General features: G+C 37.7%; 2 long non-coding RNA genes and 15 other non-coding genes across 17 annotated transcripts; 12 read left to right on the forward strand and 5 right to left on the reverse strand.

Annotated features, from left to right (window-relative positions):
- The first annotated feature begins 472 nt into the window (after positions 1-472).
- LOC112148940 lies at positions 473-3,988 on the forward strand. Its single transcript, XR_002919717.2, has 4 exons — positions 473-629; positions 1,071-1,125; positions 3,413-3,511; positions 3,596-3,988. It is a non-coding gene; the product is annotated as an uncharacterized LOC112148940 (long non-coding RNA).
- Positions 3,989-4,545: 557 nt separating this feature from the next.
- On the reverse strand, positions 4,546-7,409 carry LOC112148945. The gene is made up of 4 exons (XR_002919718.2): positions 5,759-7,409; positions 5,530-5,611; positions 5,345-5,440; positions 4,546-5,259 (listed from the first exon to the last, which is right to left on the reverse strand). It is a non-coding gene; the product is annotated as an uncharacterized LOC112148945 (long non-coding RNA).
- Positions 7,410-8,919: 1,510 nt separating this feature from the next.
- On the forward strand, positions 8,920-8,990 carry trnag-ucc. The gene has a single exon. It is a non-coding gene; the product is annotated as a tRNA-Gly (tRNA).
- Positions 8,991-9,319: 329 nt separating this feature from the next.
- trnae-uuc lies at positions 9,320-9,391 on the reverse strand. The gene has a single exon. It is a non-coding gene; the product is annotated as a tRNA-Glu (tRNA).
- Positions 9,392-9,948: 557 nt separating this feature from the next.
- On the forward strand, positions 9,949-10,019 carry trnag-ucc. Its single transcript has one exon. It is a non-coding gene; the product is annotated as a tRNA-Gly (tRNA).
- Positions 10,020-10,111: 92 nt separating this feature from the next.
- trnag-ucc lies at positions 10,112-10,182 on the forward strand. Its single transcript has one exon. It is a non-coding gene; the product is annotated as a tRNA-Gly (tRNA).
- Positions 10,183-10,673: 491 nt separating this feature from the next.
- Positions 10,674-10,745, reverse strand: trnae-uuc. The gene has a single exon. It is a non-coding gene; the product is annotated as a tRNA-Glu (tRNA).
- A 67-nt stretch (positions 10,746-10,812) lies between these two features.
- Positions 10,813-10,884, reverse strand: trnae-uuc. The gene has a single exon. It is a non-coding gene; the product is annotated as a tRNA-Glu (tRNA).
- A 557-nt stretch (positions 10,885-11,441) lies between these two features.
- trnag-ucc lies at positions 11,442-11,512 on the forward strand. The gene has a single exon. It is a non-coding gene; the product is annotated as a tRNA-Gly (tRNA).
- Positions 11,513-11,601: 89 nt separating this feature from the next.
- On the forward strand, positions 11,602-11,672 carry trnag-ucc. Its single transcript has one exon. It is a non-coding gene; the product is annotated as a tRNA-Gly (tRNA).
- Positions 11,673-11,924: 252 nt separating this feature from the next.
- Positions 11,925-11,995, forward strand: trnag-ucc. Its single transcript has one exon. It is a non-coding gene; the product is annotated as a tRNA-Gly (tRNA).
- Positions 11,996-12,086: 91 nt separating this feature from the next.
- On the forward strand, positions 12,087-12,157 carry trnag-ucc. The gene has a single exon. It is a non-coding gene; the product is annotated as a tRNA-Gly (tRNA).
- A 91-nt stretch (positions 12,158-12,248) lies between these two features.
- trnag-ucc lies at positions 12,249-12,319 on the forward strand. The gene has a single exon. It is a non-coding gene; the product is annotated as a tRNA-Gly (tRNA).
- A 958-nt stretch (positions 12,320-13,277) lies between these two features.
- Positions 13,278-13,348, forward strand: trnag-ucc. The gene has a single exon. It is a non-coding gene; the product is annotated as a tRNA-Gly (tRNA).
- Positions 13,349-13,484: 136 nt separating this feature from the next.
- trnag-ucc lies at positions 13,485-13,555 on the forward strand. The gene has a single exon. It is a non-coding gene; the product is annotated as a tRNA-Gly (tRNA).
- A 91-nt stretch (positions 13,556-13,646) lies between these two features.
- Positions 13,647-13,717, forward strand: trnag-ucc. Its single transcript has one exon. It is a non-coding gene; the product is annotated as a tRNA-Gly (tRNA).
- Positions 13,718-14,046: 329 nt separating this feature from the next.
- On the reverse strand, positions 14,047-14,118 carry trnae-uuc. Its single transcript has one exon. It is a non-coding gene; the product is annotated as a tRNA-Glu (tRNA).
- Between the last annotated feature and the right edge of the window lie 668 nt (positions 14,119-14,786).

Consider the following 14,786-nt stretch of genomic DNA (forward strand, 5'->3'; position numbering starts at 1 on the left):
AGTTTGTCTTGACTTTAGAGGAACCCCACAATTAAAATAGAGGTCTAAATACATCTTTCTTTTTTACTTTATGAATTTTTTCATAGTAAACTTTATTTCATTAAATGTTTTGTTAAACTCGTTTGCTGTGCCAGATTATATTTTCGCCTATTCCCTGTAAGAAATCTAAACTGTATTATTAATTGTATTAAACTGTAGCCTAATTATATAGACTATCATTGTTATGAATATAGTCATCTCAACAATTGTTTTAGGAAATCTTGATCAGTATTTTTTTTTAATTATAAGACAATTTTATCTAAAAAAGGCAACTTAATTTAATATGACAATTAATAGTGAAACATGAATAAAAAAGCTTTTACTTATTATTATTATTATATTTTTATTTTCTGCACGTTTACAGTAAACGTGTTAGGAATCTGCTGCCACCTGACAGGGCCATTGCGTTGTTCCATTGTGACCACCAGGTGTCAGTAGCTAGCTACAGATAACTATCACTCAGGTCAAAACCAGAGAAGAAGTAGTCTCTGTCTTGCAGACCTCTGCGGTGCTGGAGTGACCTCTGTTGCTACTAGCAAACAAATTGTAAAGCTATGGCGCCTCCCGTTGCAGTCTCTCCTTTGATCAAGGTTTGTGTATTCAGTTTATATCAAAAACATTCTCAACTTGTTGGTTTTATTGTGAAATTTTCGTATTCAATTTAATTAGCTCTTCATACCGAGCATTAGATTATGCTAACGTGCTAACTGTCAAGAAGAAGATAGCATATACTTTGACTAAGATGTCTTTTAAAGTTGTTAGGTTATACCGAGTAAACAAAGTTGTTTGGTTGTGTTTGGTAATAAACCTTTATTGCATTGGTGACAGTTTTCTTTGGCGTGCATCCCTTTTTTCTTTGCGCTAACATTCAGCAGCTACATAGTGAAGTGCGGTACTCAGAGCTAACTAGTAGTTATAATCAACATCTCGTCGTTCATGTGGTCCTGAATTGACCAAAGTGCTTATGACGGTTTGTTAACAGGTACTTTGAAAAATGGTCTTAACTAACATGTCGACTATTTCTCTTACAGACAGCTAGGTACTCTGCTTTGATTGCTGGTATCTTATACGGCAAAAAAAGATATGGTAAGAAATGTACTAAATAATTCAGTTTCCTTCCCTACTGCACTGTATAGTGGAAAAATGTACAGAGAAAAAAGTTTTAATGTTTACACTTTACTAAAATACAAATCCCAAATTCAATTGTGATAGGGGTGCAACTGATCATGAAACTCATGTTAACTAGTCACGGTTTCAAATGCATGGTTCAGATCAATTTTTTTTGAATCAGTAAAAAAAGAATAAACGCAGGAAAAAATAATACAACAAAAGTTTGCAATTTACTTTAAGAAATGCTTCTTAACACATGTAATAGTACATATAAAATACTTTAATACGCGCACACAGATCACTTCAAAACGTTTGCTCATTGAGGCCTATTTATAAAAACATTCTAAAACACTGACTTTGACCGTAAGGCATATATAAATATAATACTCAAGATACCCATATATTTTAAAAAAAAATCAAAACAAAGTAAATTATACTAAATTGCTTCTTTAAAAACATTTAACTTTTAATTCTTCTTCAATAATCTAAGGATCCCAACTGGGGCTGTAACGATTAATTGCTTTATATTCCTACAGTCCTCCCAGATCAATCACTCTGAGGAAAGTTGATAATCAAATTGACCTATTCTACTATATAAGCCTTTTGAAATTAAATAAATCAATTATATTGATATTAGAAATGCAATTTTATTATAATGTAAAAATGACCATCCCAGTGGACAACATGGCAAAAAATGGTGTCAGCAAAAAATGATCAATCCATCTAGTGCTGGGCGATATGACCATACATGTTGAGTGGGAGATAGAAAAGTGTCTATCGTTCCATTTGTCTTAATCTAATTTGATCAATTACTATGCCAAATATATCAATAAATAGTCTGAACCTCGTCAGTGTGTACACAAAAAAATTATATAAGTGAAAATTAAAACGGATTCAAAATATATTATTCGCAAAAAAACTGTCTTGTGGTTTTGCAACATAAAGCTACTTTACGTTCTTTGATCTACACTTATGCAAGTTTTACGACAGGCTTTACATTACTTATCACGAGTGCAGAACGATGGACGCGGAAGAGCTTGAAGTTGTATCCCCGGAGTGGAAACAGACAGATACGCAGATGCAGGCAGCCCAAGAAGAAGCACTTTCAGCAAAAGAGGTTAAAGATAAGTCTGTGATTTGGCTGCATTTTGGAATCAAGACATCCAACGAGGAGCAAAAGACAGCAATATGTGAATTATGCTAGGAGGCTATTTCCATGCTGATGCTAACACAACAAACCTTATATCACTCAAGAAAAGTCCACAAAAATCAACATATGAGATTACAAAAAAATTAGAGGTAAACCAAGCTGTGGAGTAGGGCTGTAACAAGTATCTTGGCACTCGTATTCTTGCCATCTGCTTCCGGAAATTGAAGTGTGAATATTCACAAAGCCCTCACGATCTTTATTAATATAGTAGAGTATAGTAAATTATCATGTAATAAAATATTGATTGCTCTGAAATACAGAATAATGTTGGATTTTAATTTATGAACTAAAACAAAGCCGAATGAGTGGTGGCGCTACTGTCACTGGAATTGAACAAATCTTCAAAATAAAGTGTCAGTGAAGCTTCCTGTTTTCAAAGTAAAACTAGCAAGAGCTTTTTTCAATAACTGAAGATATACTTGATTGTTTTATATCGTGATATATATCGTTATTGTGATACAAAATAATTTATAGCGTGATATGAAACTAAAATGTGAATGGATTTACCATCGATTCTTATTTACTTGTTTGCTTCCACACATATTTAATTTACACTTGATTGTCTTCCAAGAAAAACAAGAAATCTGGAACATTTCTCCTGTACTGTTCAGTATTTTTCTTGTAGACACATTGGTTGAATTCTTGGCTGAAGATGTCTGGGATCCATTTTAGATCAGTGAATCGGATTGTTCAAAACAAATCATGAATCTATCAGCAAGCACCAATTGTGATATGAATTGAATAGGTAAAATGAATAGTTAGACCCCTAATGTCTACATTGTCTGAGGAAAGTGCAGATCTGAAGTGCTCTCTTGGTCTCCTGCTTGCTATAACTGCTAATACAATGCAGTTTGTCCAGATTACGTGGACACACACTTGGCTTTCCTTCAGAATAAAAGACACCCAATTTGTGGCCCTTGGATAGTGATCATTACAATCACATTTCAGATATAATTTGTTGCACCTCTAATTTGTGGTTTTAAAGTAGGTTTGATGTTCGTACTTGATTCCTGATTTATTTTAAATTTCTCAAATCAAAACAAACTTATGCAGATTACCTGAAGCCCATTGGAGCTGAAGAAAGGAGGATTGAGGAGGAGGAGAAAAAGGTCCGTGAGGAGCAGGAGCGTATCGCTAAGCAGCTTGCAGAGGGTAACGTCTTGTTCTGCCACATGTTTATTTTTGCATCACATTGAGATGTCTCGTGCAAGTTAATTTGTGTTACTTTCTTCACAGCAAATGAAGACACCATTCTGAAGTAAACCTCAAGTGGAATTTTCTACCCCTTTCTTTTTCTGGAGGAACAATGGCAAAGCCAGTCAGACACAGCTTATCTGCAGAAGTGCAGCAAACTAAGATTTGGGTAAACTTTTACAGTAATTATTTCATTAAGATGATCAATACTAAAGCTCTTTAATACACAATAATTTAAATCTAATTGCAGCTACTCAAAAGAAAGGTTTATGTTTAGGATAAATGAATTCCTGGGTTGTTTTTTCTGTCTGTTAAGCATCCTGTGCCATGAACTTGTATTTGCTGCTCCTTCCAAATTTTGGCACATCAGGTTTGAAACTGCCGTTCATGTTTGTTTGTGTTCACGCTATACATTAAATGAAGTATTTAAACTAACACTGTTTGGGTTTCACATTTTTCCAACACATTTTATCTTGAACTCACAATCTTGGGCGTTTTTTTCAGGCTCAGTGGTGTCCATGGTTTTTGATTCTATGCCAACATAATCACACTGAGTCCTAAACAGCAGATCTTTAACAGGTTTCTTACATTTTTTACACAGTGATGACATCATGAAGCCCCATGAAGCGTTCCATTTTACTGTTGAGCCAATGCACCAAGGTAAACTAAACAACAACAATTTTGATCATTGTAGTTCTACTCTTAAGATTTATTTTAAACAACTTAATAATTAATCGCATAAGTTTTTGTCAACATAAATTGCGACTTTGTTAACATGGAGTCTGTCTTCTTGATACATTGAAGATTGTAATGTGTTTTTTACACTTTTACTTGTGTGACAATCAGGATAGCAAAACAGGGACATTTTATTAATTTTAATAAAACCAACAGTTCCTCTTTAATCTCCAAACTCACTGATTGTAACTCTCCATCAAACACTTACATTTTGAATGTAACCTGAAGGATTCTTCAGTCTAAGCTTGTGGCACAATCTGAATTAATTCCTGAATCAGTCATGAGCTAAATCCAGGCAGGGAGGCTTCAGACGTCATTTTCTGCTCCTCCCCTACATGAAGTAAATCTCAATAGGATTTATCAGAAAACATTCACAGGAGAGCTTTACATTGCTTTGTTTTACATTTTAGGTATTATCAATTCTTCATAAAAGTTGATTGCTTAATCTGAATTCATCTTGATTTTGGATGATTGATTAATCTGTTTATTTTGAGCAATTCAAAAAACAAGGGAAAAATAGACAAAAAATAGATATAACTATTTTTTTACAATAATGAACAACAGATCTTTGTTAAATCATTTTTTTCTGGATTTCAAGATAGTTTTTTTTCTAAACATTTTAGATTTCTCTTGCCTTTAAAACGTCTTGGCTGTGAGATATTTTAGTTTAGAAGAAATGTCTATCTTGCTTTAGTTTGCTATCTTTTCACAGCTCAATTTTACTTCAATGTTGTCATTGGCGTCATAAAGGTAGATGTTATGTTCAAGCTTTTTCTAGAAAGGAAGAAGGCTATTAGAAGTTCTCTGTGATTCCTCAAGGCTTTACAGTGGACCTGAGCTCCTCATTTCTTTAAAACCAAACAAACACAAAAAGTAGCTTTTTCTCTGTGAAGGTCATGACCTCATCTGGCCACAGGCAGCTCATGATGCTCTTCTGATGGTGAGGAATGGAAGGTCTGCAGATTTGATTACTGCATACACACAAAAATAACACAATTGTTACTTTCGGCAGTTTTATTCCCAGACGAAACTTAAAGTCTATAAAACGTCTCTTACTTTTAAAATGTATAAATCTCTCTTCTCATGTGTGAGAGAGCGGCTCCTCTGTGCACACGAGCTCCAACGTGGAAGCTGGTGTTCTGCAGCCAGAATCTGTGCAGATGGAGAGCTGGTTAGAAATGAAAAGTCCTCCCCATCTTGGTGTGGAGGTTTCCAGAAGATTTGTCTTCAGGTTTGCTCACATCAGTCCATGTTTAACAACTCCTGAGCTCCATCCTGCAGGCCGTCTGGACCCACACTCCCCAACTGTGGCTTCACACTATCCTGTAGAAATGAGTTAGTTCTTGTGCTAACTAAAGACATCAAGTGAGAATCCTAACAGTCAGACTGAGGCTGTGCAGACGAGCTCGGATTTGGTCTCCAAAGTGCTCATATGTACAGAAGATGAGAGAAACTCAGAGTTCAAGTTACCTTCAGCGACATGAGGAGGAGCTGAGCAGGAGGGAGAACTTCATGAGCATCTGGTCATCTCTTCAGGAAGTCTGTTGATGAACCAAATGAAATGTAAAAAAAAAAAAAAAAACAAAAAACGATCCAACCAAAGAACTGAGCTGCACTGAGCATCTTTCACCTCACACTGATCTACTTTGGTGGAAAAGTCGGTGGAGGTTTTCAAAAACTTTAATTCCTGCTGCTAGCAACGTGGAAATGACAGTTCTGATGTGATGATGCTACCCAAGTAAGTAAAGCTTTCTGTGAAAGTGGTAAAATCTGATCATTGATCATTGATTGATGGATCCAAATCGGCTCAACCGGTCAGACTTGTCCTGCATGTGTTGGTGGATATGAGAGAGCAATCCCAGATCATCAGCAAAGTCGAGATCCTTGAGGGTGGAGAAAAGTGTCCATCTAAAACCAGTTGGTCCTGTTTTGGTCATGTGGCGCATCAACCAGTCTATCACCAAGTCAAAGAGAAGAGCTGACATCACACAGCTTTGACGGACTCCAGTTTTCCCCTCAAACCAGATGTCACTTCCTCCCACACAGCATTTATAGTTGTTATAGAAGCTTCTAATCAGTTGAATCGTGTGGATCGGTACTCCATAAGCCCTCAAGATTCGCCACAAGGTGTCTCTGTGCACACTGTCAAAAGCTTATTCAAAGTCTACAAAGTTAACTAAGAGCTGTTGCTGCCATTCAGCACTCTGTTCTATGATATTTCGCAGAGCAAAAATCTGTTCTGTGCAACTCCCCCATTTTCTAAACCGGCTTGTTCCTTTCTACAACACACTCAGTCATGGCTTCTGACAACCTATTGATTATCTTGGCCAGGATCTTGCTGGGGATGGACAGAAGGGTGATACCACGCCAGTTGTTACCGTCACTGCGTGTGCCCTTCTTTGGAATATGGATAATTACACCTTTAGCCCACTCTTCTGGTATGCTTGCTGATGTTCAAACAGTCTTGAAAAGTGGTTGCAACATCTCTGTTGCTGTCTCTGGGTCGGTCTTGAACAGCTCTGCATTCAAATTGTCATAACCTGGTGTTTTATTACTTTGTAGTGACTTGATGACTGAAACAATTTTCTTCCTATGTTGGTGGGTAAGTGTTGATGTCTAGGTTTGGCTCTCTTTCTGGAATGTCTGTTCCTTATTGTGGTGGATCCCTGTTCAAAATTTCCTGAAAATGTTCAGCGCAGCATGCATCTTCTTCTGCTTCTGTTGTGAGAAGCTTGCCCTGTTTATCTTTAATAGGTGAACTGACAGTAGAGTGGTGTCTTCTCCTCGGGCTGCAGCACGTCCCGCCTCCTCCGCGAGCTCCTCAACGTCGGCTTGGTGGTCGACGCTCACCATCCTCTTCACTGTTTAGTTGGCTTCTCTGAATTGCTGCTTATATTTTGTTTGGAGTCTCTCTGAACGGGGTGTTTATAAGCTGACTCTTAATTCTCCGTCTATCCTCAATGGCCTTCAGAATGTCCAGATTTCTAAGTTTAAACTCAAGCAAGAAAGAAGGTATGAAAGTTCACAAAAGAGTTGAACAGCATGCTGATGGATGGCTGGAGGTTGACGGAACAGGAGCTCCCGCACACTGTCGTTTGACCGGAGGTTCCTCCCGGTCTCCTGACTGTCCCTCCAGCTCCCTATCTCTCTGCAACAGAAATGAATCCAGGTGAAGTACGAGTTGTGGTTACTTCAGCAATATGACTACCACAGAAACCTCTAGAACATCAGGGGTTTGTGTGCGTTCTATCTACAATACTCATTTTGTTGTGTCAATGTCAGATATTAGACAATTTGAGCTGTTGAATGACAGACATGTTTACCTTCTATTGGTCAGACCTCTCTGCTACACAGGTCCCCGGAGGGCTGCAGGCTGGACCTGTAACAGGCACAGAAGAATGAAGACACAAGAACACACAGTTGCATCTTTTACGCTGAAAGGAGACAACTGTGGGGATTACTTTTTTGAATCACATGACAAACTGGAAAAACTAATTCATATGTGGAGTGCTCACCTGGGCCAGTGGAGCAGTGGGCTGAGGAGCAGCAGCAGGAGCCAGAGGCTGCCGCCTTACTAGAGGCCCCTCATGGTCTCATGCTCTCATGTGTAACTCCCTGGCTCTCTGTAAAAGAATAATGGATCAAAGTGTGTCATATTTTCTCTGTCTGTGTGGCAGTATAAAGCAGTTCGGCCGTTTATCTCAAAAATGGTATTGAAAGACTATGAATTGATGTTATAGTGGTAGCATAGCTGCCTTCCAAGTAAATTTTTGATAGGTATTGATGTCAAACATCAATCGTTGTATTTCTTTTAAAGTTTGTTCTTGAACGAATGTGCGTTGGTGGTAAAGTGGTAGCACAGAAACAAATTATGACTTTGTTTTAGCTTAAAATTTGATGAGTGTTCATGAATAGCTGATATCATTATTAGTTTTAATTTATTAGTCTTATTTATTTATTTATTTATTTATTTTTAAGATTATGTGCTTCTTTTTTAAGTTCTTAAGACATCACATTTTCGGTTTTAATACCACAGTAGTTAATTTCCTTAACTATTATTTCTCTGTCAGATAAATAAAACAAGCATATCAAAGGACAGCTCGGGTCCTAAGGAGTTAAATCACGGCGCTAGCATGTAGCAGTTAGCAGCTGATGTGTAGCCATCTGCCTGAAGCACACAGAGCTTCACAATAAAAAGAAACAAAACTCTGTCTTTTTCTGTTGAAATGCCTTTAGAGGTTGTTGTTTGTGTTAGGACAATAGAGACACTTGCTGTCAGTTTAAAGCGTTTTTAAAAGAATTAATGATCACGGAAGTTAGCTTTGTAGCTAACTTTGTTTACTTTAGCCTTCTGCTTGAGATGCTGTCGTTTTCTGCTGCATTTTCTGGTAATGACATTTTGTGATCTTTTAATGACATGCAGACTTCTAGTGGAGTATTTATTCGGAGTGATAAGATGAAATGTAAAGCTCTGATCATAATGCGAATAAATGAAATATCCTGATCGGACAAAGGAGTCCTCAAAGACGTGATCGGGCCCGATTTAAAATAACGTGATCAAATTGGGATGTCCCAAGTTTAAACCCCTAACCAAATGGTCTTTGTTCTCAAAAGTGTTCCTCTACAAGTGTGCATTGGTGGTATAGTGGTAGCATAGCTGCCTTCCAAGCAGTTGACCTGGGTTCAATTCCCAGCCAATGCATAGCTTTTTAATGGTATGTAGACCAACCTTTGCTCAGGATTTCTATCAACTGTACTCTTAAACTTGGTACATTACTATATTCAAACAGGGCTAAGCCACACATCACACAGTCCTAATATTTAATTTTGCTTGTGTTTCATTGATTGTAGTCAAACAAGTTATTTAATGCATGACATAGTTTTATTTCTTTCCTTATTGGTTATCTTTCAAAATCTTGCATTAAATGCTTGCACAAGACCTAACTTGAAAGTTCTACTTTGTTTAATGCATTGGATTTCGTTGATAATTTGAAATGAAACTTTCAATACAGTCCATTAATATAAATCCTCTTCCCTGACCGGGAATCGAACCCGGACCGTGGCGGTGAAAGCGCCAAATCCTAGCCATTAGACCATCAGGGACTTTCTTATTCCACCTCTTTACACATGACATTTATCAGACCAATTGAGGTGTCATTGGAAGCAAAAATGCATCTTGGACATACTGTGCATGTATGTTATTGCCAATGTTGCTGGTGTCTGCATCGCTTTCTTTTATTGCAGCCGTTTTTTAATGGTGCTTGCAATGGTCAAAGAAGTGTCTTATTTTCTCTGTGTGCTGTGGAATAAAACAGTTAGATCCAAGCTTGCATTGGTTGTGGAAAAAATGATTTGTTAAGATCTGGACTTTTTGTCCTGCACTCATTAATTCCATGTTCATTGAAAGCAGAGGACAAATAAAATTTTTGATAAGTATTGATTTCGCACATCAATCGTTTTATTTCTTTTAAAAAGTGACCTTAAACAAATGTGTGTTGGTGGTAAAGTGGTAGCATAGCTGCCTTCCTAGCATTTGACGTGGGTTCCATTCCCCGGTAATGCATGGAATAGTTTGATAACTCGGAATACAGCTTCATTTTAAAAGGGTTAGACAAGCATCAAAATGGTCAATTTTCGCAAAAGTGTTCCTCGACAAGTGTGCATTGGTGGTATAGTGGTAGCATAGCTGCCTTCCAAGCAGTTGACCTGGGTTCAATTCCCAGCCAATGCATGACATTTTTTTTAGTACGATAACTTCTTTCTAAGACATTTAAACCCCTAACCAAATGGTCTTTATTCTCTAAAGTGTTCTGCCAAAAGTGTGCATTGGTGGTATAGTGGTAGCATTGCTGCCTTCCGCGCAGTTGACCTGGGTTCAATTCCCAGCCAACGCATGGTATTTTCATAGTACGATAACTTCTTTCTAAGAGGTTTAAACCCCTAACCAAATGGTCTTTATTCTCTAAAGTGTTCTGCCAAAAGTGTGCATTGGTGATATAGTGGTAGCATAGCTGCCTTCCAAGTAGTTGACCTGGGTTAAATTCCCAGGCAATACATAGCTTTTTAATGGTATGTAGACCAACCTTTGCTCAGGATTTCTATCAACTGTACTCTTAAACTTGGTACATTACTATATTCAAACAGGGCTAAGCCACACATCATACAGTCCTAATATTTAATTTTGCTTGTGTTTCATTGATTGTAGTCAAACAAGTTCTTTAATGCATGACATATTTTTATTTCTTTCCTTATTGGTTATCTTTCAAAATCTTGCATTAAATGCTCTCACAAGACCTAACTTGAAAGTTCTACTTTGTTTAATGCATTTGATTTCGATGATAATTTGAAATGAAACTTTCAATAAAGTCCATTAATATAAATCCTCTTCCCTGACCGGGAATCGAACCCGGACCGTGGCGGTGAAAGCACCAAATCCTAGCCATTAGACCATCAGGGACTTTCTTAGTCCACCTNATGATAATTTGAAATGAAACTTTCAATGAAGTCCTTTAATATAAAACCTCTTCCCTGACCGGGAATCGAACCCGGACCGTGACGGTGAAAGCGCCAAATCCTAGCCATTAGACCATCAGGGACTTTCCTATTCCACCTCTTTACACATGACATTTATCAGACCAATTGAGGTGTCATTGGAAGCAAAAATGCATCTTGGACATATTGTGCATGTATGTTATTGTCAATGTTGCTGGTGTCTGCATCGCTTTCTTTTATTGCAGCCGTTTTTTAATGGTGCTTGCAATGGTCAAAGAAGTGTCTTATTTTCTCTGTGTGCTGTGGAATGAAACAGTTAGATCCAAGCTTACATTGGTTGTGGAAAAAATGATTTGTTAAGATCTGGACTTTTTGTCCTGCACTCATTAATTCCATGTTCATTGAAAGCAGAGGAGAAATAAAATTTTTGATAGGTATTGATTTCGCACATCAATCGTTTTATTTCTTTTAAAAAGTGACCTTAAACAAATGTGTGTTGGTGGTAAAGTGGTAGCATAGCTGCCTTCCTAGCATTTGACGTGGGTTCCATTCCCCGGTAATGCATGGAATAGTTTGATAACTCGGAATACAGCTTCATTTTAAAAGGGTTAGACAAGCATCAAAATGGTCAATTTTCGCAAAAGTGTTCCTCTACAAGTGTGCATTGGTGGTATAGTGGTAGCATAGCTGCCTTCCAAGCAGTTGACCTGGGTTCAATTCCAAGCCAATGCATGGTATTTTTATAGTACGATAACTTCTTTCTAAGAGGTTTAAACCCCTAACCAAATTTTTTGTTCTCAAAAGTGTTCCTCTACAAGTGTGCATTGGTGGTATAGTGGTAGCATAGCTGCCTTCCAAGCAGTTGACCTGGGTTCAATTCCCAGCCAATGCATGGTATTTTTATAGCACGATACCTTCTGTCTAAGACGTTTAAACCCCTAACCAAATGGTCTTTATTCTCTAAAGTGTTCTGCCAAAAGTGTGCATTGGTGGTATAGTGCTAGCATAGCTGCCTTCCACGCAGTTGACCTGGGTTCAATTCCAGCCAATGCATGGAATTTTTATAGTATGATAACTTCTTTCTAAGAGGTTTAAACCCCTAACCAAATGGTCTTTATTCTGTAAAGTGTTCTGCCAGAAGAGTGCATTGGTGGTATAGTGGTAGCATAGCTGCCTTCCAAGCAGTTGACCTGGGTTCAATTCCCAGACAATGCATGGTATTTTTATAGCACGATAACTTCTGTCTAAGACGTTTAAACCCCTAACCAAATGGTCTTTGTTCTCAAAAGTGTTCCTCTACAAGTGTGCATTGGTGGTATAGTGGTAGCATAGCTGCCTTCCAAGCAGTTGACCTGGGTTCAATTCCCAGCCAATGCATGGTATTTTTATAGTACAATAACTTCTTTCTAAGAGGTTTAAACCCCTAACCAAATGGTCTTTGTTGTCAAAAGTGTTCCTCTACAAGTGTGCATTGGTGGTATAGTGGTAGCATAGCTGCCTTCCAAGCAGTTGACCTGGGTTAAATTCCCAGCCAATGCATAGCTTTTTAATGGTATGTAGACCAAACTTTGCTCAGGATTTCTATCAACTGTACTCTTAAACTTGGTACATTACTATATTCAAACAGGGCTAAGCCACACATCACACAGTCCTAATATTTAATTTTGCTTGTGTTTCATTGATTGTAGTCAAACAAGTTATTTAATGCATGACATAGTTTTATTTCTTTCCTTATTGGTTATCTTTCAAAATCTTGCATTAAATGCTTGCACAAGACCTAACTTGAAAGTTCTACTTTGTTTAATGCATTGGATTTCGTTGATAATTTGAAATGAAACTTTCAATACAGTCCATTAATATAAATCCTCTTCCCTGACCGGGAATCGAACCCGGACCGTGGCGGTGAAAGCGCCGAATCCTAGCCATTAGACCATCATGTACTTTCCTATTCCACCTCTTTACACATGACATTTATCAGACCAATTGAGGTGTCATTAGAAGCAAAAATGCATCTTGGACATATTGTGCATGATTGTTATTGTCAATGTTGCTGGTGTCTGCATTGCTTTCTTTTATTGCAGCCGTTTTTTAATGGTGCTTGCAATGGTCAAAGAAGTGTCTTATTTTCTCTGTGTGCTGTGGAATGAAACAGTTAGATCCAAGCTTACATTGGTTGTGGAAAAAATGATTTGTTAAGATCTGGACTTTTTGTCCTGCACTCATTAATTCCATGTTCATTGAAAGCAGAGGAGAAATAAAATTTTTGATAGGTATTGATTTCGCACATCAATCGTTTTATTTCTTTTAAAAAGTGACCTTAAACAAATGTGTGTTGGTGGTAAAGTGGTAGCATAGCTGCCTTCCTAGCATTTGACGTGGGTTCCATTCCCCGGTAATGCATGGAATAGTTTGATAACTCGGAATACAGCTTCATTTTAAAAGGGTTAGACAAGCATCAAAATGGTCAATTTTCGCAAAAGTGTTCCTCGACAAGTGTGCATTGGTGGTATAGTGGTAGTATAGCTGCCTTCCAAGCAGTTGACCTGGGTTCAATTCCCAGCCAATGCATGGTATTTTTATAGCACGATAACTTCCTTCTAAGACGTTTAAACCCCTAACCAAATGGTCTTTGTTCTCAAANTTTAAAAGGGTTAGACAAGCATCAAAATGGTCAATTTTCGCAAAAGTATTCCTCGACAAGTGTGCATTGGTGGTATAGTGGTAGCATAGCTGCCTTCCAAGCAGTTGACCTGGGTTCAACTCCCAGCCAATGCATGGTATTTTTTTAGCACGATAACTTCTTTCTAAGAGGTTTAAACCCCTAACCAAATGGTCTTTATTCTCTAAAGTGTTCTGCCAGAAGTGTGCATTGGTGGTATAGTGGTAGCATAGCTGCCTTCCAAGCAGTTGACCTGGGTTCAATTCCCTGCCAATGCATAGCTTTTTAATGGTATGTAGACCAACCTTTGCTCAGGATTTCTATCAACTGTACTCTTAAACTTGGTACATTACTATATTCAAACAGGGCTAAGCCACACATCTCACAGTCCTAATATTTAATTTTGCTTGTGTTTCATTGATTGTAGTCAAACAAGTTATTTAATGCATGACATAGTTTTATTTCTTTCCTTATTGGTTATCTTTCAAAATCTTGCATTAAATGCTTGCACAAGACCTAACTTGAAAGTTCTACTTTGTTTAATGCATTGGATTTCGTTGATAATTTGAAATGAAACTTTCAATACAGTCCATTAATATAAATCCTCTTCCCTGACCGGGAATCGAACCCGGACCGTGGCGGTGAAAGCGCCAAATCCTAGCCATTAGACCATCAGGGACTTTCTTATTCCAACTCTTTACACATGACATTTATCAGACCAATTGAGGTGTCATTGGAAGCAAAAATGCATCTTGGACATATTGTGCATGATTGTTATTGTNTTGCACAAGACCTAACTTGAAAGTTCTACTTTGTTTAATGCATTGGATTGCGTTGATAATTTGAAATGAAACTTTCAATACAGTCCATTAATATAAATCCTCTTCCCTGACCGGGAATCGAACATGGACCGTGGCGGTGAAAGCTCCAAATCCTAGCCATTAGACCATCAGGGACTTTCTTATTCCACCTCTTTACACATGACATTTATCAGACTAATTGAGGTGTCATTGGAAGCAAAAATGCATCTTGGAGATATTGTGCATGTATGTTATTGTCAATGTTGCTGGTGTCTGCATCGCTTTCTTTTATTGCAGCCGTTTTTTTAATGGTGCTTGCAATGGTCAAAGAAGTGTCTTATTTTCTCTGTGTGCTGTGGAATGAAACAGTTAGATCCAAGCTTACATTGGTTGTGGAAAAAATGATTTGTTAAGATCTGGACTTTTTGTCCTGCACTCATTAATTCCATGTCCATTGAAAGCAGAGGAGAAATAACATTTTTGATAGGTATTGATTTCGCACATGTTACGATCCCAACCGAGGGGAAGGGAGAAAAGGTGTAACATA

This window comes from Oryzias melastigma, linkage group LG9 (assembly GCF_002922805.2).
Source record: "Oryzias melastigma strain HK-1 linkage group LG9, ASM292280v2, whole genome shotgun sequence".
NCBI lineage: Eukaryota > Metazoa > Chordata > Actinopteri > Beloniformes > Adrianichthyidae > Oryzias > Oryzias melastigma.